The sequence below is a fragment of the Amblyraja radiata genome, chromosome 5 (assembly GCF_010909765.2).
Source record: "Amblyraja radiata isolate CabotCenter1 chromosome 5, sAmbRad1.1.pri, whole genome shotgun sequence".
NCBI classification, from domain to species: Eukaryota; Metazoa; Chordata; class Chondrichthyes; order Rajiformes; family Rajidae; genus Amblyraja; species Amblyraja radiata.
In genome coordinates this window covers 41,674,022-41,700,144 of record NC_045960.1, presented here as the reverse complement: position 1 = coordinate 41,700,144, position 26,123 = coordinate 41,674,022, and the positions used below count along the sequence as shown (strand labels likewise).

Sequence of the window (26,123 nt, the reverse complement as noted above, 5' to 3'; positions counted from 1 at the left end):
GTGTTTGGTCCTCGGGTGCTGCAGGAGACATGTTGGTGGATGTTAGGGAGCGATTTCTTCAGGTTGGCTTTGTTGAGGTCCCTGGCTACTGTGGTAAATCCTCGGGGTAAGCCGTCTGGTGCTTGTTGACCACGGTGTGCAGCTCCTCCAGTGCCAGAGGGACGTCTGCCTGGGGTGGGATGTAGACCGCGGTCAGAATGATGGAGGAGAATTCCCTCGGTAGGTAGAAGGGACTTCACCGCCAGATGTTTGAGGTGTGGAGAGCAGGAGTTGGATGGGACTGCCACGTCTGAGCATCACGAAGAGTAGACCTTGAGGCAGACGCCCCCTTCTCTCCCTTTCCCAGATGCCTGCGTGCGGTCCATACGGTGGATGGAGAACCCTTCAGGCTGGACCGCTGAGTCTGGGGAGCTGGGGGTGAGCCATGTCTCTGTGAAACAGAACCCAGAGCATTCCCTCGGCTCCCTTTGGTAAAGCAGTCTTGGCCTTAAGTCCTCCACTTTGCTTTCTAATGACTGTACGTTGGCCAGTAGGATGGTAGGGAGAGGTGGCCAAAGTCCTCTGCACTTCAGTCTTACTTGTAGTCCTGCCCGACGGCCACATTTCCGTACTCCATGAAGCCCTCCTTGGTGTTTAAAGGTACTGCACTTGGGAGTCTCCGCGAGGTCGGGGATTCCCCTGAGATCGGGGATTCCCTTACAGTCGGCACCTCCAGCTCCATTGCTGCTGGGAGATCCTGCCTGGCGGCCTCGATTCCGGACTCCAAGAAGCCCTCCCTGGTGTTTACAGGAACACCCCTGTCCTTTCTTCTTCCACTATTTTGCATATATCAAAATTTAGTTGCATTGATCTACTGAAGAAGGCATGGAGTGGAATGATAATAAATTAGATTTGCCTACAGAGCGGATTGTAAATCTTCAAGCATTTTAATAAAGAGACACAAGAGACTGCTGATGCTGGAATATGGACCAAAACACATGTTGCTGGAAGAACACAGCGAGATCAGGTTGCATCCGTGGAGGGAAATGAACAGACGACTTATCCCGTCCCGAAAAGACAACTTATCCTGTCCGTTTCCCTCTACAGATTCTGCCTGACCCTTCAGCACTTTGTTTATTGCTCAACATTTTAATAACATCCTTGAAGTGTTAAAACAATGCAGTCATCACAGTAAAACTGCTCTATGAAGATAACATTTCTGTGGGAACAGCATTATTAAATTGTACGTTATTAAAATGGAAAATGGGTGAGATCGTTGTGCAATTACTAGTAGGAAATTCTACTCACAATAGCAGTGAAATTGCATCACACTGAAATGTGTCTTTGAATTATTGTATATTAGTAATTCTTGCTTTAGCCCAATCTTGATTGCACCTAGAATTTGAACTTCCCAACTGATTACCCTTTATGGGTGAACCAGCCAGCTCCAGAAGTGGAGTTTATCACATTGCCACTTTTCTACAAAGTTCTATTTTAGGGGTTGTTAATTGATGCTAATTAAACTCTTCACTTTTAGTTTCCAAAAGCTGTTGGAAGCCATTCCATAGGTTTAGGAAGGCCAGAAGGAGGAAGACAAAAATGAACTGGTATGTCTATAGACATCTTGGCATTGAAGTAATGGGGGAAAAAAAAGTCTGAAGAAGAGTCTCGACCCAAAACGTCGCTTATTTCCTTTGCTCCGTAGATGCTGCCTCACCCGCTGGGTTTCTCCAGCATTATTGTCTACCAAAAATAAGTTCCAGTTCAGTTTAGTTTAGTTTAGTTTCATTTAGAGATACAGCATGGAAACAAGCCCTTTGGCCTAACAAGTCCACACCAACCAACAACCACCCAGACACTATTCTATCCTACATACTAGAGATATGGGAGGAAACAAGAGCACCCAGGAAAAAACCCACATGGTCACAGGGAGAATGTACAAACTCCGTATAACCTCATTGTCAACCCTCCCAAGCCTCCAACCTCATCATTCCCTCCCAAGCCTCCAACCTCATTGTTCCTCAGCCCCACATGGCCCGATTTTACCTTCTCCCTAAAATCATCAAACCTGACTGTCCTGGCAGACTCATTGTTTCTGCTTGTTCGTGTCCTACCGAACTTATTTCCACATATCTCGACTTCATCCTATCCCCTCGGTTAAATCCCTCCCAATCTATGTCCAAGACACCTCACACGATCTTTGTCTCCTCCATAACTTCCGTTTTCCAGGCCCCCATTCCCTCATCTTCACCATGGATGTCTAGTCACTCTACACCTCCATCCCCTAACAGGAGGGTCTTAAAGCCCTCCGTTTCTTCCTCAACTGCAGAACCAACCAATCCCCATCTACCGATACTCTCCTCCACCTAGCAGAGCTGGTCCTTACCCTCAACAACTTTTCGTTTGACTCCTCCCATTTCCTCCAAATCCAAGGCATAGCTGTGGGCACGAGCATTGGCCCCAGCTATGCCTGCCTCTTTGTAGGATACGTCGAACAATCCATGTTCGAGGCATACTGTGGCCCTATTCCCGAACTCTACCTGCGCTACATTGATGATTGCATTGATGCTACCTCCTGCACCCATGCACAACTCATTCACTTCATCCATTTCACCACTAACTTTCATCCGGCACTCAAATTCACCTGGACAATTTCCAACATCTCCCTACCGTTTCTGGACCTCACTATCTCCATCGCAGGCAACAGACTATTGACCGACATCTACTATAAACCCACTGACTCGCATGGCTATCTGGACTCCACTTCTTCCCACCCTGCTTCCTGTAAGGACTCTATCCTCTACTCCCATTTCCTCCATCTATGCCGCATCTGCACCCAGGATGAGGTGTTCCACACCAGGGCATCGGAGATGTCCTCATTCTTTACGGAACGGGGGTTCCTGCCTTCCACTATAGATGAGGCTTTCACCAGGGTCTCTTCTATACCCCGTAACTCTGCTCTCACTCCCCATCCCTCCACTCGTAACAAGGGCAGAGTACCCCTTGTCCTCACCTTCCACCCCACCAGCCGTCACATACAACAGATAATACTCTGACATTTTCACCACCTCCAACGGGATCCCACCACTGGCCACATCTTCCCATCTCCTCCCCTGTCTGCTTTCCACAGTGACCGCTCCCTCCGTAACTCCCTGGTCAATTTGTCTTTTCCCACCCAAACCACTCCCTCTCCGGGCACTTTCCCTTGCAATCGCAAGAAATGCTGCACCTGCCGCTTTACCTCCCCCCTTGACTCCATCCAAGGACCTAAACAGTCTTTTCAGGTGCGGCAGAGGTTCACCTGCACCTCCTCCAACCTCATCTATTGCATCCACTGCTCTAGGTGTCAGCTGCTGTACATCGGTGAGACCAAGCGTAGGCTTGGCGATCGCTTCGCCAAACACCTCCGCTCAGTTTGCAATAACCAACCTGATCCCCCGGTGGCTCAGCACTTCAGCTCCCCCTCCCATTCCGAATCCGACCTTTCTGTCCTGGGCTTCCTCTATGGCCAGAGTGAGTCCCACCGTAAATTGGAGGAGCAGCACCTCATATTTTGTTTGGGTAGTCTACACCCCAGCGGTATGAACATTGACTTCTAAAATTTCAGGTTGTCCTTGCTTTTTCCCCTCCCTTTCCCAGCTCTCCCACAGCCCACTGCCTCTGCTTTTTCCTTTCTCTTCCCGCCCACCCCCCATCCCCATATCAGTCTGAAGAAGGGTCAAGACCCGAAACATCACCTATTCCTTCGCTCTATAGATGCTGCCTCACCCCCTGAGTTTCTCCAGCATTTTTACCTAACTCCGTATAGTCAGGATTGAACCCGGGTCTATGGTGCTATAAGGCAGCAACCCAACTGCTGTGCCACTGTGCAGGCCCTTAAGTCTTCTGGAGTGAGGGGCTTGGAAATTCTCAAGATCCATCAGAAACTGCCTGTGCCAGGAGGTGCTAACGACCTTTAGCCAGCTCCAGGCATAATTGGAACTCCATTAGTGGTTTCTATTATATTTGTGGTGGTTCTATGGTTTTCATCGCAATGTTCTGCTTTTGCTGTATTCTTGATCCATTACTAAACTGGAACCAACATCCCTACATCCATTTCCTCACAATTTACGAGACAAGGCACGTGGATAAGCAGGGAATGGATGGATATGGATCACGTGCAAGCAGAGATAAGTTTAACTTGGCATCGTGTTTCACGCAGACATTGTCGCTGAATTGCCTGTTCCTGTGCTGAACTATTCTATGTTCTGTGCAATGGTAATATGGTGATATGGGTGTTCATCAAAGATGATTTTTTTTTAATGCAATAGAACAATGTGCTGGAAGAACTGAGCTTGTCAGACAACATCTGCAGAGGGAAATGGACAGATGATATTTTCAAGTTGGAACCCTTCTTGTGTTTTAGTGAATTCTTAATATGAGGTTTAGTGATCACATTGCACTGACTAGAGTGAAGGAGAAGTTATCGGCAGCTGGTTAAACTCATTTACCTAAGATGACTTTGCCTGACTGAATTTTATCTGAACCAGGAGCAAAAGCTTTACCACAATCTGCATTTCTAAAACATGCCTTGTAGAAGTCCTAATTTGGAGATGATGTAGTTCTGGTGCATTTGCACCTATCTGACTGCAAACACATGATGGTGCCATAAAACTACAATTAGTAAATGAATCATGTACCATTTTATCTTTGTTGCTGAAAATCAAAGCCTGTTGAGTGCGAGTCAATGTATTCAATGGAAACAAGTGACTGTTCTCTGAGGATAGGATGCCTTGAGCAAGGAAACTTCATAGCCTCTAAATCTCCAAAGATTAGTTCATTGACGATGCGCTGTCTTCATGTGGGATTATCTGTCAGCACTCCTGCAACATGGAGCAGTTGCCAATTCCGGAAATGAATTAAGAAAACACAAGAATAAAGATAAGTCTAACCCTGACTCAGCTCCCTTCCCATTAACCTCTTCCTTAACCCACAGTGATCATTATCAGCAACTCATGACACTGGCTGGATACTTTAGTACTGGTTCCTTCTATTCAAGATTGTTGAAAACTACGCTGCTATTATTTTGGTTAAAATGCAAGAAACACACAATGCCAAGGACAGAACTAATCCTTCAATTATGGATTAAACAGGGAAATTAACAATATTTTTGCAAGCTTGAATAAGATTAGGTGTAAATGCAAGGCTCAGAAAGCAGGCAGCACTTGGCATACACACAACACAATAACCCTGACTTTGCTGACCTTAAAAGACAGGAATTAATTTCCACGGTAATTCGCAATAAATAGAACAAAAAGCTGATTTCTAACCCGTATTGCCCACTGAGCAACTGAAACCCGAGTTACTTGGCAACACAATCCTGTTTCACGGTACAGAACAGTGACGGCTCTATTAAAGATTCAAATACTTTGAGCAGAGCTGAATAAATGGATGCTATGGGGCAGAGATAAGCTCTGTGGGTTAAATCCAGCCCTGAAGTTAGCCTGAACAAGCCTGCCATGCTCCGTTAATTATATGTAAAAATAAACTGGCCTCGCAAATGAAGGAAGTCAGGAACAAACACAGAGAAGTAAAAAAAAAGGATAATGAACAAATCTGAAGTAAAGGTAAAATGAGAAAGATAAGAAACCAAGCATATAAAAATGGCTCTCTCCATCCCTCCCCCACGCTAGTTCTCCGACTAGTTTCACTGTCCTTCTGATTAATTTTACTGTTTGAATGCCTCGTTGTCGCCTTCCCCCCAGCCAACAATGAACTATTCTATATTTCCTTGAGCATCGTCTACTTTGATCTGTTGTTTTCACACCTTACCTTCCATATCTCTCATTTCCCTCACACCTGACTGTCAGTCAGAAGAAGAGTCTCGACCAGAAACATCACCCAGTCCTCTCTAGGGATGCTGCTTGCCCCGCTGTTATTCTAGCATTTTGTATCTTTTGTGTAAAAAAGACAACTGGAAAGATAACAATTAATAAAAATACTAAAGGAAGGTTATGTAAAATTTATTCCGTGCAGTTTTAAAAGCACAATATCCTGACACTGACTTCAAGTAATATATAATATGCCAAATTTATCTATGTCAAAGTGTCATTCATATTAATAGTAGGACATTCAAATTGCTTAACAATGAAAAAAAAGTGAAAGGAGGTGAGTGGAAATATATCAGATGACTTAAGTGCATGGAATAAAAATCATGAGAGATGTTAAAGGGACCTGAATAAACTGGAAAGAAGGGAAAACAAAAAGGGTTACAGTAAATGCGTGTTTGGTCCATAAAATATACATGAGTGGAAGAACTGGGAAACTATCCAAAATCGATGAGCGCAGGGAAACGTCTGATCAATATTGATTATTGTGTGATAAGGGTTAAGCAAAATATTGAATATTACAAATATTACACATGAATATTTCACAAAAACTTCCAAAATGGCACTCAACCCAGGCATATATTTGCGTGCCAGCCACAGAAGCAGGTCTACAAACTCATATTACAATTGCACCACATTCTTAAATCTCTATCTATACACTGTCAATGGATCGATTGTAATCATGGATTGTCTTTCTGCTGACTGATTAGCAATCAATAAAAGTTTTTCACTGTGCCTGTGACAATAAACTAAACTGAAACTATTGCTTGGTATAGTTCAGTAATTTGAAAAACTGAATTTGAGGAGATGAGAAAGGAACTCATGAAAATTAAGTGGGGAAACAAAGAAAAAGAACAACACTTGAAAACATATAAAGCCAGAAACAATAGAATGAATGGGTCTAGAATAAATATATCCTGACAAAAAGCTACAATATGCAATATGCAATATACAATATACAATATACAATATACAATATGTAATATACAATATACAATATACAATATATAATATGTAATATACAATATACAATATACAATATACAATCTACTATATACAATATACAATATACAATATACAATATACAATATACAATATACAATATACAATATACAATATACAATATACAATATGCAATATACAATATACAATATACAATCTGTAATAAACAATATACAATATACACTATACAATATACAATATACACTATACACTATACACTATACAATATACAATATACAATATACACTATACAATATACAATATACAATATGTAATATACTATATACAATATACACTATACAATATACAATATACAATATGCAATATACAATATACAATATACAATATGTAATATACAATATACAATATGTAATATACAATATACAATATACAATATACAATATACAATATGTAATATACAATATACAATATACAATATGTAATATACAATATACAATATACAATATACAATATACAATATGTAATATACAATATACAATATACAATATGTAATATACAATATACAATATACAATATACAATATACAAAAAACCTGCTAATATGGATGAATAAAGAGATAAAGGCAAAATTGAAATGGAAGTAAACGGAAGTAAAAAGCAGAAACGAGCAGAATAACAACAACACTGTCTAATTATTTTGTCTCATTAATTCCCAGATAATCTAATATGGGTAGCTCTAAATCTAACATGTTATTTAAACAAGGAAATGAAAAAAAGATGTAGGGAACTGTAAATCAGAAAGGAGGAGATAACTGATAAACTAATCATACACAAGCAAGACAAACCTTTATTTCGGACGGATTTCATATGCACATAATAAAGACGTGGAAAGATATTATGGGCTGAATTCTGACGGATAGAAGTACCATTGAGTGATAGATTCAACATGTTCTGCTATTTGTTTGGAACACTCCTGAGATAAACACTATCTTGGTTTGCTCCAGGTTTTGCTTGTGCAAAATGTAATGGATTCTGTAGGTAGCTAGAAAACTAAAAATAAAATCAGGCCAGGAACATCTTAGCTATTATGGCTACCTGGAAGGTCTATATCAACCCTTTTGAACCCATAGAAGTTTCATTGAGGGTACCTGAATTCTGAGGAAGAAGAGTAAAGACTAGAAGTGTAGGAAGGAATTGCAGATGCTAGTTTAAACCAACGATAAACTGGAGTAACTCGGCGGGTCAGACAGCATCTCTGGAGAAAAGTAATAGGTGACAATAAAAGTCTTGACCAAAAATATCACCTATTCCTTTTCTCCAGAGATGCTGTCTGATCCTCTGAGTTAGTAAAGACTAGTAGTTTTGCAAAGTCAAGGGCCTGTTTCCACGCCGTATCTCTAAACTAAACGAAACTAAACGAAACTAAACTAAACTAAACAAAACTAAACTAAACTAAACTAAACTAAACTAAACTAAACTAAACTAAACTAAACTAAACTAAACTAAACCATACACCTTTGGTAATCTATCAACATTTATCTTATATTTGTTTTCCCTACAAAATGTTAACCTCTTGCCTTTCTGCAAAATAAGTGTGTAAAAAAATAAATATTTCTAGAGGGCATAGCTTTAAGGTGAGAAGGGCAAAATTGAAAGGAAATGTATGGGGCAATTTTTTTGCACAGAGGGTGGTCGGGAACTGGAACACACTGCCAGTGATGGTGGTGAATGCAGATATAATAATGGTGTTTAAGAGGCTATTAAATAGGCACATGGATATGAATAGAAGGAAGGATATGGATTACCAGGCAGAGGAGATTAGTTTAACATGGCTACAGGCTTGGCACAACCATTTTGGGCTGGTGGGGCCTGTTCCTGTGTGGTACTGTTCTAAGGTACACAAAAAAGCTGGAGAAACTCAGTGGGTGCAGCAGCATCTATGGAGCGAGGGAAATTGGCAATACTGTTCTACGTCTATCATGTTAGTTTCTTATCATGGTCACACAGGTCAAAGACGGTTTTGACCAATTTGAATAATGATCTAATAGTAAAATGTACAGCCAAAACCAATCTGTTTGCATTTCTCCTGATGCCATTATCTTTGCACAGCTTAGTCTATTTTGATCTAATTATTTACACCCCTTATTTCATGTGAAAATCAACTATTATTACTAAAAGTACATTTGCCTTTAGGTAATCATTTGTTGGAGGGCCTAAAGATTATTGCCAGGAACAGAGTTAAGTTTATCCCAACCCCTGATTATAGATATGAAAAGAATTAAGTGTAGCAAACACTCCATAGTTATAATGAGAAGCAGTAGCTCTTTAAAGCTGTTATTTCAGCCCCTACGTAATCAAACTGCTGACCAAGATGATTTTATCTATTTTTCACTTGAATAGACCCCATTAAAACCAATATGAAGGGCTAGCTTTGCAAAATGTAACAATAATATTGAATGTCACCTTCACCACCTAGAAATGACAGTGTAAAACTGTGTAATTACCTTGTCAGGGCAGCAAAAGGAGGACCTTCTAATATAGCAATTTAGTAAGCAAAAACAGCATTTACAGTGATCTAATCCTCCCATTTTTAAACACTTTAACCTACACGGTGCACTTTACAATCTCCGCTTACTGCTGGAAATGTTTCATGACTCATATCCCTATGTATATTCAGATCCGAGAGTATCCTATTATCACTTGCTGCTGAATCTTGCATATCCACAAAGGTCAGTGCAATGTGGCCTGGGCTAATGGTTGTCACCAACAATAGACACAAAGTGCTGGAGTAACTCAGCGGGTCAAGGAGCATCTCTGGGAAAAAAAGGCTGGGTGAAGTTTGGGGTTGGCTCGGAATAAGAGTTCAAACCCAAAACATCACTCAGCCTTTTTTCCAGAGATGCTACGTGGCCCACTGAGGGGAGAGAGAGAGAGAGAGAGAGAGAGAGAGAAATAAAAACTTTATTATGAACTTCTGTTGCTCATTCACGTTGTGTAGAACTAGTTAAATATTGCACTCTCATCTACACTGAGAGAAATAAAAGGACAATATGACCTGATTTTTTTATAGATTGAACGATACAGCATGGAAACAGGCCCTGTGACTTAGCAAGCCCATGCTCACTGCCTATTATCCATTCACAAAAGTTGTGTGTTATCCCACGTTCGCATCCACTCCCTACACCAAGGGTCGCCAAATGCAACCCGTAACCCTAACTCATCCGGCCCGCAGGCATATTTCACTGTTCCAATCGGGGTTGTGAGTAAGCCGTGGATGAGTGAGTATGAGTATTTGAGCCACCACCTTCAGGATAGAGCCAAGGCAATGGTCATGTTCGTGAGCGCCCGTAACTAGGGGCCAGTGCTCCGGGTGGTGTCCTTGAAGGGGCGGGATCTATGTGAACACGTTATTTGATGCCTGCCATCCGGGTTGTGATGGGGGCGGGATCCATGTGTACACGTGATAGATGTGGCCTGCCATCTGCTCACAGACATGCATCCTGGCCCCTATGCAGAACAAGGTTGCCGACCCCTACCCTACACACTTGGGGAAAAGCTACCATGTATCCATGTTCTCCAGAGATGATGCCTGACCCACTGGGTTACCCCAGTACTTTGTGTCTTTTTTTTGTAAACCAGCATCTGCAATTTCTTGTTTGTCAGTTTCAACTTGCTTGATAACTGCATTCTTTTAAAATTCTATCCACTAACCAGGCCTTACAATACAGCTGTACTCCTTCCTATATTCCCGCTGGCACCACCAGACTAACTCATTTACTTCAGTTTAGCTCCACTCTTTTCAATCTTTGTTTTGCACCATAAGACTTGCCTCATTGCCCAAGACTTTCCCACTGCCCCATTGCCCAAGATTTAATAGGAATCTGACGGGTAACTTTTTCACACAAGAGGCGGTGGGTGTATGGAACAAGCTGTCAGAGGAGGTAGATGAGGCTGGTACTATCCCAACATTTAAGAAACAGATAGACAGGTACATGGATAGGACAAGTTTGGACGGTTATGAACCAAACACTGGCAGGTGGGAGTAGTGCAGCTGTGACGTTGGCCGGTGTGGGCAAGTTGGGCCGAAGGGCCTGTTTCCATGTTGTATGACTTCTAAGTGAAAGGTTCAAGAGTTAGCTTAGCCAGTTTCAATGCACCATATGCCATATTCAATGCATCAGTTACCCATATCATTAAGCACCCAAATTGCCACTAACTGGTTAACACCATATTTTACAACATTTCAAGTTTTTGTAAAAGAACATACATTGTGCAAGGCAGCATATATTACAGTGATATCTTCTGCTGAACCAGACAGATTCCTCCCCAGAGCATAGAGCCTCTGCTGGCCTCGGTAGTGAAACGATGCATCAACATATAATGGTTGGTCTCATGGTACAATTCTTAAAATGGTACCATCCAATGTTATACATGGTACACCTATGCAATAATCCCCTGTGCACTAATTTTGGTTTGCAATAGGATATAGATCTGTCGTTCTGCATGCATTTTATGTCATAGGCTGTTTACTTGTGACAAAAGCATACTATGGAATTTTCAAAGACCACTATTACAAGGCAATGGGCTGAATTCTACAATCAATGGCAACTACCCACAATCACCACTGACCTACAAGAAACATCGGAAGTACATTATTCAGTTCCCTGGCAATAAACACCCACACCCAAGACCACCTAATCCTCTGGGGTTAAGTGGCAGGGCCATTTAAATCACAAAACCATCACACATAGGTGTCAAAACATGCCCTGGCCACAAATCACTTTAAGAAAATTTAAACTTCTTATACCCTGCTTCCAGACATAGCAAGTCTGTAAAAATACAATGTGTAGGAAGGAACTGCAGATGCAGGTTTAAACCTCTGGTGTCAGAGGTTATAGGGAGAAGGCAGGAGAATGGGGTTAGGAGGGAGAGATTAGAATTAGAATTAGAATTACCTTTATTGTCATTCAGACCTTACGGTCTGAACGAAATTTCGTGCCTGCAGTCATACATACAATAATACAATAATAAACAACAATAAACACAAATTAACATCCACCACAGTGAGTCCTCCAAGCACCTCCTCACTGTGGTGGAGGCAAAAATCTTAGGGCTGCAGTCTCTTCCCTCCTCTTCTCCCTCTGCGCTGAGGCGATACCCCACCGGGCGATGGTACAAACAGTCCCGCGGCTCACCGAACCCCGCAAACGGGCCGGCTCAAACACCGCGGCCAGGGGTGGTCGAAGCTGCCGCCCTCCAGTCCAGCGGACGCAGCCGCTGGCTCGCGGCTGAACCCCGGACTCAGGTCACCGCCGCCAGAACGCCGTCCCAGCCACCGGAGCACCGTTCCAGCCCCTAGCCAGATCGCCCTCACGTGAGTGCCGTTCCTCCCTCGAGCTGGGCCGCTCCGACGGGAGTGCCATTCCACCCTCAAGCTGGGCCGCTCCGACGGGAGCGCCATTCCACCCTCGAGCTGGGCCGCTCCGACGGGAGCGCCACAGCCCCTCACGGGAGAGTCTCAGCCCCGCGCCAGGCCGCCCTCACAGGAGCGTCACAGCCCCTCATGGGAGCGCCGTTCCAGCCCCGAGCCGGACTGCCCTCACGGGAGCGAGTCCAGGGCAAGTCCTGACTGGCTCTGCCTCCGGAGTCTCGAGGTCGCCAGCTCCGCCATTAGGCCTCAGCGCAGACGGAGGCAGAGAAGGGGGATACGACAAAAAAGTCACATTCCCCCGAAGGGAGAGACAGCAAGCCCCGTTTCAACCCCCCCCCCCACATAAACACAATCTAAAAACCAAAAACTTAACTAGACAAAACGGAAAAAAAACCAACAAAAAGTAAAAACAAACGGACTGCAGGCGAGCCGCTGCTGCCAGGGAGAGATAGATCAGCCATGATTGAATGGCGGAGTAAACAATGGGCTGAATGGCCTAATTCTACTCCTATCACTTATGACATGAAACCGAAGATAGACACAAAATGCTGGAGGAACTCAGTGGGACAGGCAGCATCTCTGGAGAAAAGGAATAGGTGACGTTTCGGGTCGAGACCCTTCTTCAGACTGAGCTTCAGGGGAAAGGAAAATGAAAGATGTAGACAATATTGAGAGATATAGAACAAATGAATGAAAGATATGCAAGAAAGTAACGTCCTGGGAGTTTTATTGTCTGTAACCCGCTTTCATCCAGCCCACGGCTAACAATGGCCTGTATCGTCTGTTAAAATACAATGATTGTTTTAGAATAGTCCTACTATTCAGAAGCAATCAGAAGCATTCAAAAACATTCCAAAGCCATTTCAGCTTATTTAAACTGTTAAAGTATTGGAAAATGTATTCAATGTTGAAAAAAACAAAAACAATAAAAAAATTGTGAACAAAGTTCTTACATGTTTAATGTCCTGATGCATGAGTCCTGATGCATGAGTCCTGATGCATGAGTTCTGATGCATGAGTTCTGTTTCCCTCCCCAAGATACTGCCTGTCCTGCTGAATAATTCCTGCACAGTTCGCATTAATTACTTACATTTTGTGCTGTCAATTCCTTCAATTAAAATTTATTGGGCCTCTCCTCCCTGGTGCAGGTTGTATGGATGGATTATCCAGGAAAGTGTCGGCAAATTTCCACAACTGTAAACGCCTGCATTGGACTTCATGAGTCTTGGCAAAACTATGTGCAGAACTGTCTACGACTTTGGTTTTTCCATGTCTGTGAAGATATCCCAAAGTTGTGGTCAGTTATGTGATCATATGCCAGCAATTATGTGGGTGAGTGTTACCTTTTCCATGTGTTCAGCTTTTTTCCAGCAGGTTTTTTTAACCTGGATTTGTTTTGATGCCCCCATGTAGTGGGTTTGTGATGCAGACAGCTCTGCTGCCTTCACATTAAGCTTCAAGCTTGGAAGATTAATGTAAGGAAGGGCAAGGTGCATGTTAGTTAGTTCCTTATGTAGGAAGGATATGCAGATGCTGGCTTACACCGAATGTTGGAGTAACTCAGAAGTGAAGACACAAAATGTTGGAGTAAGTCAGTAACATCAGATTGGGAATCTCTGTCTGAAGAAGGGTCTCAACTCAGAACATTACCTATTCCTTTTCTCCAGAGTTACTGAGTTACTCAAGCATTTTGAGTCTATCTTAGTTATTTCCTTGATGTCCACAGAATGTCACAGATGAATGACAGATTTGTTTTGCTTGTTTGCTGTCTCCTGGTTGAACGTTAAGGATTATTATTTTGGAACTCCATTGAAATGGAACATAAACATAAGTAAAACAATATTCTGGAGTGTTTCCCAGTGAACCTTAGTTTGCCTCTGGCCTTCTGGAATTCCCACCCTCACACCCTTCAGCTACCTATTTATCCTATAATATACTACTTGCATTAATCCTCTGGTTTCTTTTTTTAACCACTTTATAAAAGTTTATGGTCAACTTCTTCCCGCAGCTCCTTAAATAAATATTTAAATTAGTTCTTCATGAGTTCATAAGTTCATAAATGATAGGAGCAGAATTAGGCCATTCAGCCCATCAAGTCTACTTTGCCATTCAATCATGGCTGATCTATCTCACCCTCCTAATCCTATTCTCCTGCCTTCTCCCCATAACCCCTGACACCCGTACTAATCAAGAATCTATCTATCTCTGCCTTAAAAATATCCACTGACTTGGTCTCCACATCCTTGTGTGTTATGTTGCTCCTGATGGGCCTGTCCCACTTGGGCCATTTTCAGCAGACTGCCGGCGACTGTCAAGTTGCCGGCAGTCGCCTGAAAAACTGGGAACTGGAACAGCAACTGTCAGAGTTGAACACACACACACACGCAAACACATCACAAAGGCGGGGGCCAGGGCAATCGGGAGGAGTGCTGCCTGAAATTCACACAGTGCAAAGCCAAGGTGATACAAACACACACCATGATGAACAGGAAGGTTGGCGCTGTAATTAAGACGGCTAGCACAGTGTACAGTAAGTCCTTTAAAAGAGGAAGGGAGGTGGGGAGAGGGGTGGGGAGAGGGGTGGGGAGAGGGGTGGGGAGAGGGGTGGGGAGAGGAGTGGGGAGAGGGGTGGGGAGAGGGGTTGGGAGGGGGGCGAGGGGGGGGGGAGAGGGGGTAGAAGGGGGGAGAAGGGGGGCAAAGGGGGGAGAAGGAGGGAGAAGAAATGGGGACAACTTTTAAGAAGCCAGCAACTATTAATAAGCCAGAGATGCACAGCTATGAAGCTCGGTGGACATTTAACATTACCAGTCGGTTCCCCTTGGTTCTGAAAACTACTGCTTACATTTTTTTTCCCCAATGAGCCAATGAAATTCACTGGTCAGCACCGGCTACAACCTACGAGAACCTACGAGAACCTTCGACCGCCTGGCAACCCATTAAGACCTCCTTGCGACCCACCTACGGCTCGAGAATTCTCGCTGCTCTCCATGGTGGCTTCATTCTAGTTGCCGCTAATTTTTCAACAAGTTGAAAAATTCTCGGCGACCATAATGAGGCCGTGACTTGTTCCCAGAACATGGGAACTCCTTACGACCATGAAGGCGACTCCCTGGCAACCATCCGCGAACACGTGGCGACCATGTGGCAACTGCATAATCTCCTGCAGTCGCCTAAGTGGGACAGGCCCATAATGCTTTCATTCTAATGGGCGGCAAAATTATTTTGGGCGGCACCATAGCACAGCTGGTAGAGTTGCTGCCTACAGCGCCAGAGACCCAGGTTTGATCCTCACCATGGATGCTGTCCGCATGGAGTTTGTACGTTCACCCCATGGTGGGTTTCTTCCTGGTTTCCTTCCACGTCCCAAAGATGCGCGATTTTGTAGGATAATTAGTTCAGGTTCATTATAATAGGGAGGCACGGTGGCGCAGAGGTAGAGTTGCTGCCTTACATCAAATGCAGCGCCGGAGATCCGGGTTCGATCCCATCTACGGGTGCTGTCTGTACAGAGTTTGTATGTTAACCCTGTGACCTGCGTGGGTTTTCTCCGAGATCATCGGTTTCCTCTCACACTCGTAAGATGTACAGGTTTGTAGGTTAATTGGCTTAGTAAATGTAAAAATTGTCCCCACTGGGTATAGGATAGTGTTAATATGCTGGTCGTAGCGGACCCAGTGAGCGGAAAGGGCCTAGTTAGAGCAGACCCGGTGGCCAGGAAAAGGCCTGTTTCCACGCTGTATCTCTAAACTCTAAACTAATCTCTAATTTCTGAATGCTGAATATTTATCATAGGCGATTCCTATTTAGAAGCTTCTGTTTTGATCACTCCAAATTTAATGATCCATTCAATTCTCATGTAGTGAGATTTAAATTAGCAGTCAATTTCACTTAAATGCCTTGTAACACTGCAGGGAAAAGCTGTGTGCTGTAGCATGGTCCCAGGAGATCTGTGGACTATTATTTGTCCACATTTTAAATTATGTATGGAAGTTTCAAGGAACATTGTTTCACTCAAATCTCTATTATAACAATTTAGAAATAAATCAAATCATAATTCAGCAGTCACTCTCACCGCAGTGAGACTATATTTTGAACGGGAAGCAATCAAAAATCATAGCGCTCTTGTAATTTTCAGGCCACCATTTTGAGCATTCAAGGTTTGACTTGGGAGACCTTAATTATGCCTGAGTTGATGGTGACACTGGATTTCCAGAAGATGTTGTGTCAGCTATCATATTACTACTGATTTGCACTGAGGCAGGCAGTTGCTAATAAATGACAACATTGCATCTTGATAACTAATTGTGATTATCTGTGCGACTTGTGTAGTGTATCATGTGGTTATTTAGCTGCTTCCAGTTCTTGTCATGTGTTTCACCATGAAAATGGGGACTGATATTGCATTGCATTTAAGTTATCAGAACTGTCCCAACTAAAGCTCCAAATCTGCAAACTGCGTATATTTTTGTCATGAGGTTCATATTTATTTCTCTTTGACTCATTGATGCCATAAATCTTACAATAATAAGATGCATGGTGGAATTGACAGATTGGAAGATTTTCTCAAATGGGCAACTTAAATGTATCTTACTCAGCACTAATAGAATTCATGCATGGTTCTTCAATATTAATTATTGCTTTTCCCTTTTACACCTTTCATGTACAATATGCATCCCTTCCCCAATTATATCTCATCCCCAAATCTCCAATTAGCTCAGAAACTGCACAAAAGTGCACCATGAGATCACAAAAACTGGTTCAAGTAAGACTGATTCATTTGATTACATTTTGCTAGAAGAGATAGGCTCCTTTCTCCTCATTACTCTATCCAGCTGTTTCTTAAATGAGCCCAGTGAGCGGGTCTCAGGAACTGCCCATTCTATCAGTTGATCACCTGCTGTGCCGAGAAATGATTGCTGCTGTCTAAAATAAAATTGGCTTTCACAACCTTGAACCTGTGCTGTTTAGTTCTGCAGCCTTGGGATATCCAAAAATGCTGTTTTGTATTAGCCAATAAGTATCCTTTTTTCAGACTGGCTGATCTTAACCTATGTGGTGGATGGCAGACTTTGAGCATGGAATTAGAACAAGCTCGTTATTCACTGTATTGATCTTTGCAATATAAATTAACAATCTGTACTTGCAAATCTTTCCAGTGTTCTCTCCAAAGAGTTGATATTTTTCCAGAAGTGTGGTGGTGCTTTCAACTGAGCTCAATCCTCCAGTGTTTTATAAAGGTTTAGCAAAACTTAATTAACATTATCTTTTATTTTAGGCCACGATTAATAAAGCCAATGAATGAAGCACAGCTTTTTACTGGCTTATCAGCTACTGCTGTCACCTTCAAAGGTTTGTGCATGCACAACCCTCAAGTCTTACTTGGTTTGGTCTTGCATAGAACATTATAGAGTCTCTTGCACAGAGTAAGTGAATCGAGGGCAGAGGTTTAAGGTGAAGGGGAAAAGATTTAATAGGAATCTGAGGGGTAAACTTTTCACACAAAGGGTGGTGGGTGTATGGAACAAGCTGTGAGAGGAGATAGTTGAGGCAGAGACTATCCCATCATTTAAAAAACAGCTAAACAGGTATATGGATCATGGCCGTCCAAAGTGGGGTGTGATGGATGCGTCACCCAGCACACGCCTCCCCAACCCCGCGCTGCTGGCCCTCGTCCTCCCCCCCCGGTCCACGCCTACCCCCGCCGGCCCCTCGCCTTCCCCTGCCCCGCCACCTCGAAGTCTCCTCCCCCCCCTGCTAGGCCCACGCCATTCCCCCCCACTGGGCCCACGCCTCCCCCACCACGCCGCGGGACCTCACCTCTCCCCCGCTGTGGGCCCTTGTCTCCCCCCTGCCAGGCCTATGTCCCCCCCCCCCCGCCGGGCCCATGCCTCCCCTCCCCCGCCGGGCCCATGGAGGGAGAGAGTGGGAGAGAGAGAGGGGGGAATGTGAGGCGGAGGTGTGGGGAGAGAGAGGGAGGGGAGGTAGTAAGAGAGAGAGAGAGAGAGGGGAAAGGGAGGAGGGGAGAGAGATGGGGGAGGGAGAGAGAGGTGGAGGGGAAGAGGGAAGGGGAGAGTTAAAGGGAGATTATCTTCCGTGAGATTGCAAAATTAAGGTATGTTTTAGAGCAATTATTTTTTCACCTCCATATGAATAATATCAAACAATTGGAACTGCTTTATTTTCTTTAATAACAATACTGAAAAATATGAATTTCATAGTTTGCAGAATTCTTTTTGCATAATATTTTTTAATATAATTTGAATATTATAAAAATCTGCATGTTTTCAGGGTCATCAAGGATCTGTCCGCAGTAATGCAGCAGTCCATTGATGATGTTGCTGCTGTGGAAGCTAGGCAGAAGATGGAGTTAGAACAGGGGTGGGGAACCTTTTCATGTTGGAGTGCCGCATTAAGTTAACTGGAATCTAATAAGGCTGCATCCAAGAAACTTCAATTAGATATACTTCAAAATGTACATTATTTTGTAAAAATCTAACTACTGTGTACTAACTTCAAGAAAATGAAAAAAATGTGTTAATTCAAAAGTTAACTAACCTTTTAATGACTTTCTTGTAACAGCTTTTTGTGGGAAACCATTTCAATATTTGGTTGCAACATGGAGGTACGCAGTTTCAGCTGGTCTTCTAGATGGGTATCCGTCATTTGTGACCTTAAGGGCGTCTTGATTTGGGTTAGGTAGGACATTGTACAGGGCTCGAAATTAACGGTTGCCCGGTTGCCAGTGGCCACCTAAAGTCCCGCCGGGCAACCTAAAAGCCGTGTCATTTTGCCCGGCTTGGCAAGCAAAAAATAAAAAATAAAATGCCGATTGTGAATTCACGATCGGCATTTGTTTGTTTTTTTTGTGATGGGTGCGGTCGCACCCACCTTTTAAAAAAATCCAGAGTGAAAAGATGTTTCTTAAATTGGGGCGCAATATTTTTTTATTCTACACCAGGACAGAGTGAGCCTTGCCGTTGCAGCCATACAGCCACTGGATGACCCTGGCGTTGTGCTCAATGACAGAGAGGGCAGAGGCTTGTTCTACATGGGTTTTTTTCAAAGGTCTTGTGAGAGTCTCGGCCGGGCGACGTGACTCTCAGCGCGTGAACACAACCTGCAGCCATTGTGACGTCATCACATCATCAGCCAAAGCGATTTCATTTTCAAAGCTATTTGAAATTTTTGAACATTTTAATTAATAACAAGAAATAAAGGTCGAAATTTTCAGGTAGGCCGATTTTTGACTTCACTGGATAAATCTCTACAGGATATGTAAAAAGTTATAGTCAGGGTGTCGTTTTTTTGAGCAGTATGATTACACACACATACGCGCACATGTGTGCACACACACACACACACACACACACACACACACACACACTCATCCAAGATCAGAGTTTTATAAGTATCGAGATATGATTGAATCAAAATCAAGAATTATAAATTCACATTTCAAAAATGGTTTCACAATTCAGTAGTACTGATTTTCAGTATTCTGTACTGATATTTGAGAATACATGAGGTTGCATGCAAAATACTGATTTTCAAAAATCCAGTTTCTATGTAGTACATTCTATTGCATTTATGTGAGAAATACCGATTTCCCCAACAAAAAACTTCTGAGGTCAGAGGTTCCCAACTGCTTTAAAAGGGCATCAATAATACCGGTGCCCAAGAAGAGCAAGGTAACGTGCCTCAATGACTATCAACCAGCGGCACTAACGTCTGAGGTGTTGAGGTGCTTTGAGAGGTTGATTATGGCGCATATCAACTCCTACCTCGACAAGAACCTCGACCCACTGCAGTTTGCTTACCGCCAACAGATCAACAGTGGATGCGATCTCACTGGCTCTCCACTCCGCTCTGGACCACTTGGACAACAAAAACTCATATGTCAGGTTGTTATTAATTGACTACAGCTCGGCATTTAATACCATCATCCCATCCAAGCTAGTTACCAAGCTCTCAGATCTGGGTCTCTACGCATCCCTCTGCAATTAGATCCTTGACTTCCTCGTCCACAGACCACAGTCTGTCCATATTGGTGGAAATATGTCAACCTCGATAATCAGCACAGGAGCACCTCAAGGCTGCATGCTCAGCCCCCTGCTGTACTCACTCTATACTCATGACTGCGTAGCCGGTCATAGTGCGAACTCCATCATCAAGTTTGCTGACGACGCCATTGTTGTGGGACGTATCACTGATGGGGATGAGTCCGAGTATAGATGAGAGATCGAGCAACTGTCCATATGGTGCCAGCACAATAACCTGGCCCTCAACACCAGCAAAACCAAGGAACTGATTGTGGACTTTGGAAGGAGTAGGATGGGGACCCACAGTCCCGTTTATATCAACGGGTCGATGGTTGAAAGGGTCAAGAGCTTCAAATTCCTGGCCGTGTACATCTCTGAAGATCTTTCCTGGTCCGAGAACACTGATGCAATTATCAAGAAAGCACATCAGCGCCTCTACTTCCTGAGAAGTTTACGGAGAGTCAGTTTGTCAAGGAGGACTCTCTCTAACTTCTACAGGTGCACAGTAGAGAGCATGCTAATCGGTTGCATCGTGGCTTGGTTCGGCAACTTGAGCGCCCTGGAGAGGAAGAGACTACAATAAGTAGTAAACATTTCCCAGTCCATCATCGGCTCTGACCTTTCTTCCATCGAGGGGATTTATCGAAGTCGCTGCCTCAAAAAAGCTGGCAGTATCATCAAAGACCCACACCATCCTGGCCACACATTCATCTCCCTGCTACCTTCAGGTAGAAGGTACAGGAGCCTGAAGACTGCAATTACCAGGCTCAAGAATAGCTACTTCCCCACAGCCATTAGGCTATTAAACCTGGCACGGACAAAACTCTGAACATTAATAACCCATTATCTGTTATTTGCACTTTATCAGTTTATTTATTAATGTGTTTTGTAGTCAATGCCTACTATGTTCTGTGTGTAAATCAGGGACACATGACAATAAACTCACTTGAACACTTGAACTTCATCAGTCTACCCAACACAATTTCCTGCCTAATGTGAATTTCCTTCAGTTCCTCCATCACCCTAGGTCCTCTGGCCACTAGTACATCTGGGAGATTGTTTGTCTTCCATATTGAAGACAGATCCAAAATACCTGTTCAACTTGTCTCCCATTTCCTTGTTCCCCATAGTAAATTCACCTGTTTCTGTCTTCAAGGGTCCAACTTTGGTCTTAACTAATTTTTTTCTCTTCACATACCTAAAGAAGCTTTTATATTCCTTTATGTTCTTGGCCTGTTTCCACACTGTATCACTATTGGACTCGCCATTAAAGTGCCAATAGGTTCAGGATTCTTATCTATGCACATATTAATGTGGAGTCTCAAAATTCTTGACCATAGTTCATAGTATTTTTTCCAACAACCGTCTCTACAATGAAATTAGCTGCAGGACATGAAAGTGTTGCAATTCTCCACTGAAGTAACGCAAACAAAGGGAGCCTTGCTAGATCTGATCAAAATAGCTCTCCATCATTTCAAAGAAAATGAATTTGAGGAATGAAGATTTTTACTATACTTTGTTTAAAGATTTTTGGAAGTCTTTAAATGCATCAAGGATCTTAAATGTATATGTTTATTTTGAGAGTCATACAGCACAGAAACAGGCCCTTTGGCCCAACATACTCCAGGAATACTGTGCCACTACTTTACGGAATCAAGGGATATGGGGAATAAGCAGGAACGGGGGAGTACTGATTTTGGATGATCAGCCATGAACATATTGAATAATAATAATAATAATAATAATAATAAATTTTATTTATGGGCGCCTTTCAAGAGTCTCAAGGAAAATTTACAAAAATTTAGCATGTAGAGGAAAAACATGTAAGGGGAATGAAATAAATAGTAGAGACATGACTAGTACACAAAGTAAAAACAGAATTCAATTCAAAACACAATATGAGGCAATTAATGCACAGATGAAAAGGGAGGGGGACGTGGGGCTAAGGATAGGCAGAGGTGAAGAGATGGGTCTTGAGGCGGGACTGGAAGATGGTGAGGGACACGGAATTGCAGATCAGTTGGGGGAGGGAGTTCCAGACCCTGGGAGCTGCCCTGGAGAAGGCTCTGTCCCCAAAACTGCGGAGGTTGGACTTGTGGATGTCAGTGCTGGCTCGAAGGGCTGAATGGCCTACTCCTGCACCTATTTTTTTATATTTCTATACGACACTGTGGAGCCTGAAGCAAGATTCATCCAGCAAGTTCTCACAGGGAATGTAAATAAAGTGGTGAACTTGGACAGAAGCATAACTTTCAGAAACCTCCAGTTCCACATATGAGGTAGTTAAAGATTGTAGGCAAATGTTCTTCATATACTTCTATTAGAATCCTAACATTCATTCCACTTTTTCTAATTGACTGATCACAAAGCTTTCTACTGCCTCTTCTTATAATAATAATAATAATAATAATAATAATAATAATAATAATAATAATAATAATAATAATAATAATAATAATAATAATAATAATAATAATAATAATAATGATAATGATAATAATAATAATAATAATAATAATAATTATATCTTTTATTGTCATTGCACATATGTGCAACGAGATTTGGTATGCAGCTTCCATCCGATGTCATAACTTAACAACTAATAACATTTAGATTTAGATACCCCGAGAAACATAACAAGATTTATAACAAGAACAGTAAAACAGTGAAACAGTCAAAACAGTCTAAAGTGCAATTTATCTACCCATATCCCTCAAGATTTGTCAGCATTATTTTTACTGAAGACCAATGTAATATACTCATTTTGGATTTCAACCATGCTTTCCGTCCACTTTGGTAGCAAAAATGGAAAGATGTAATGTTTTGTAAAATGAGATGTCGAAAGGTGTTGTTATTCAGAAGGACTTGACTGTCCATGTACATGGATCGCTGGAAGTTAAAATACAGGTTCAGCACACAATTTGGAAGGCTAGTGAATTTGAGTACCAGAGCAGAGAATGGACTAATTATGTTTCGGCTTGGGGCCCTTCTAAAGACTGATTGTGGAGATAGGAAGGGGGGGAACTGGAAGCAAGAAAAGACTACGACAAATTAGGGCTGGCAACAGATGGCATCAGGGAGGGTGGTTCTGATGGGCCAATTGTTGGCTAGGAACAATGTGGTCCCAAGATTTTTCTTCTTAACTTTTATTAGGTTTGCATTCTCTCCCTTCATTGTGTTAGGTCTTATTTATTGTCTCATATCATTATTTTGTTGCCTCATATCACAGTTTTATTTGCAGCAGTGCATCTGTTTCCCCTGTATAGTCATCCTATTTGTACAATATTCATTACTCTGACACTGTCTCTTCTTTCAGTCTTTTTATATGACATCTTCCGACTCAAATGTTTTATGATGGTACCTATCATTTCTCCCCACAATGATAGGTAACTCCCCATGAGACTGATGACCTCAGATGTACTGAGGTAGAATCTGTCCGTCCCGAACAAGTCGCAGAGCTCAGAAGCAAAATGAGTATATTTTGCAAGTAAATTGAAACCACCTTGTAATGTTACAGGTCATAATAAAGAATTGGCACTTACCATAAAACAGACCAACAGTCTGTTTCACTTAATGGCTGCAAAGCCACATCTGAAATTAAGCAAATTGATTATGGTTCAGACCCGATCTCTATCTTGTTTCCACGCTGCAATAATTCTGCAAGCTCAGTAAATAAAACAGTCACATAATGTATTCACACCAGCAAACATCTCTATCACAAAGAATTAGCTACGGTCAGCATTGAAGAAAAGAAACCTTCGCATAAAACAACAGCAAGCAAGTCTTGGAAAATTGTCTTGCAGGAAAGTAAAATATTTTGAAAACCTGAATTGGAACAGTTTGATTGTTATATATGGCTCTGTGGATAATCAGTCTTTAATCAGCCTGGAATTGAGAAGTGTGAAACATTAAGTGCTTATCTTCGGATTTCACCGTGTCCGGTTTACAGAAATCTAAAAGAAAGGATTGGGCAGTCACTGTGCTCAGTCTGAAAAATTAATTCCTCTCAATTTCCACCAACCCTTAAATATATGTCCAGCCCAATTTCCCATGTTGCCTTTCTGGGTCCCTTGCTATCGGTCTGCTCCAATACATTGAGGCTAATGATCAGATCAGTCATCAAGAAGCAAAAAAAAAAAAGCAGATGCTGCAAATTTTTAACTCTCTCCTTCCCTTTCTCAGGGAAACGGTTAACAATCAATATTCATTATAGTGCCACAGGGTCCTCGGCTATTTTGACTATATCTCCACCCTCCCTATATCCAGTGAGAACTTCAGTCTATTCTTCTTGTTTCTTTGATGCTGTTTGTTCAGATCTCAATACAACAAATTTCACACATGGGGCTGTTGTTCTGCAAGTCCATTACCTTCAAAATAATGACAACAGCAACCCATATACCCCTTTCTTCGAAAGGGATCATTCCCTTCCTGACTCCCTGATTCACTTTTCCATTTCCACTAATACCAATGCCTTTTATCAAGATGACATCCTATGCAGCAACAGAAGATACAAACTGACTTTTTACATTCTCTCTTTCCACAATTCTGAGAACAAAATGTTTTGCCTATCAATGTATCTGTACTCATTTCAGAGAATTACATTCATTGCTTATGATATGGTATCCTCTGCATTGTTGAGATTGGGTGAGTGCTTTGCAGAACAGTGTAAATACGATACGATGGCACTTTATTGTCAGACCGAGGTCTGAAATTTGCCTGTAAACTTCCATTTGCCTGTCGTTTTAGTTTTCCGCCCCACTCCCATTCTGAACACTGTCTTTGGCCTCTTGCATTCTCCCAAAGAAGCCTGACTTATTTTCAAGCAAGAGCATCTGACTTGATTTGATATATTACAGCCCCTCAGGTTGCAATTAATAGTTTAAAATGATCAGTTTTCCGATTTGCATAAGAATGATGATCAGCAACCTGAAACAATAACCATGTTTTCCTTCCCTTTATAATTCTGAATAGAATGAATTAGAGGGGCCATTAGAGCAGTTTATAAACTACAACTCAGTCACAAGTCTCAGCTCATTTTCTTGTCCGAGAATTATAGAAATATGGGTGTTTCTGGAAATACAGCACTCAGTAGTGAAACTGAAGGTCTCCAAACTTCCAAGTTATGTTCCTGTTTTTTATGTAATATCCCCATTGTTTCATATCCTGTATTTTAAGTAGTATAGAACATACAGAACTCCCAGGGGGTGCTGCATGATGGCAGCCTCGCCAACAGTCTGTCTGTCTTTTCGTCTTTTTTTTGTTATTTTTAGGGTGTGTTAAAAGTTTGTGTTAATCTTCTCGGGTTTGTTTTATGTGGGGGGTGGGGGAAACTTTTTTTCAATCTCTTACCTTGCCGGAGATGCGATTGGTTTCCAGATCGTATCTCCGGTTGCTCTGCGGCCTAACATCATGGAGCTGGAGACCTTGCTTGGGACTAACTACCCAATGGCATCGGGTGGCAGCCCCTCCAGCAGTGGGTCTGTCATTTTGAACTTTTTTTGTTTTTTTTGTAATTCGAAATGTATGTGTTAATGTCTCTCGGTATGTTTTTATGTGGGGGATGGGGAAACCGTTTCCAGTCACTTACCTAGGTGGAGATGCAACTTTTCTCCTAGTCGCATTTTCGCCCTCCCTCGCGGCCTAACAACTTGGATTGGTGCAGCCTTTCCCAGAGACAGCTCAGAACTTCAGCAGCTGTCACGGTGTGGACTTCCATCATGGAGCCAGAAGAAAGGCTCCGACTGCCGGCCTGCTGATTTTAACATCATGAAGCCGCGTTTTGTGGAGCTTCTAGCAGCAGGCAGGGAGCGGACTTTACCATCCTGGTGCCAGGGATCCCTTGCGT

General features: G+C 42.5%; 1 long non-coding RNA gene across 1 annotated transcript; it reads left to right on the top strand.

Annotated features, from left to right (window-relative positions):
* On the top strand, positions 1-25,453 carry LOC116972820. Its single transcript, XR_004411896.1, has 3 exons — positions 1-31; positions 17,331-17,333; positions 25,335-25,453. It is a non-coding gene; the product is annotated as an uncharacterized LOC116972820 (long non-coding RNA).
* Positions 25,454-26,123: the final 670 nt, after the last annotated feature.